The sequence below is a fragment of the Sinocyclocheilus grahami genome, unplaced genomic scaffold, assembly GCF_001515645.1.
Source record: "Sinocyclocheilus grahami isolate Dianchi unplaced genomic scaffold, SAMN03320097.WGS_v1.1 scaffold1095.1, whole genome shotgun sequence".
Lineage (NCBI taxonomy): Eukaryota > Metazoa > Chordata > Actinopteri > Cypriniformes > Cyprinidae > Sinocyclocheilus > Sinocyclocheilus grahami.
In genome coordinates, this window is record NW_015506274.1 from 128,568 (window position 1) to 129,396 (window position 829).

The 829-nt window shown below is 40.8% G+C and overlaps 1 protein-coding gene across 1 annotated transcript in view; it reads left to right on the plus strand.

Annotated features, from left to right (window-relative positions):
* The window catches only part of mpp7b (MAGUK p55 scaffold protein 7b), a 46,668-nt gene that overhangs the window by 42,938 nt on the left and 2,901 nt on the right, over positions 1-829 (plus strand). The window lies entirely within an intron of this gene.

An 829-nucleotide genomic window follows, 5' to 3' on the forward strand; every position in this document is an offset into this window, starting at 1 on the left:
ATATATATATTGGAGAATCCCACATTCTTAATTCATGACCTTCCTGATGTTACACCTTTTCAGTACATAGGTGGAAAAGGCTTGACCTGACCTGTCATCTTGACCCAACTCTCAGCTTCTTTGGCATTTGGTGCACCTTTAATGCACCAAGGGTCCCTTTTAAAAATCGCTCCATGGTGGGCTGCAGGTGTGCCCCATGAGCACACAGGTTCATCTTCTTACACTTCCAAATGTCTGAGGGTTGTTCAGGCTTGGGGTAGAAGGTTTTCTGGTAACCCCACTGAGACACATCTGTGTCATGCTGTGAGCTTGAGCACCTAAGTCTACCCTGGGGTCTTATAAAAGACTTAGGTCATCTCTCGCACACCTGGATGTTGTTTTACAAACTACCAAGTTCTTGGGTGCAAATGTGTTGCTCATCTTTCCATATTAACCCAGGACAAGTCCTATATGACTGCACTGAACACTGACCTTAACAAGACACACTTGGACATCTCTTGTTTTCATGATTTAGTGGACTGACTCATCTTTACGGTCTTCTTTACTTTTCTTTCTCCAATCCAAGCCAGTTCAGTCTGATGTATTATGTCACATCATTTTTTATAATTCATAAACCGCAAAGTGAAATACCTTTTGAGGTATGGCAAGACATTTATAGGCAAGATGTATTATTTCGGACCATCTGTAGCTTTGGGTAAAATGTCTGTTCACTGTTAAAAATAGTGGATAATATCATAGCGGAGAAAGAACATTTGACTGTTGACCTGAATTAATTTAATATGAACTCTTAAAGGGGTCATCGGATGCCCATTTTCCACAAGTTGATATG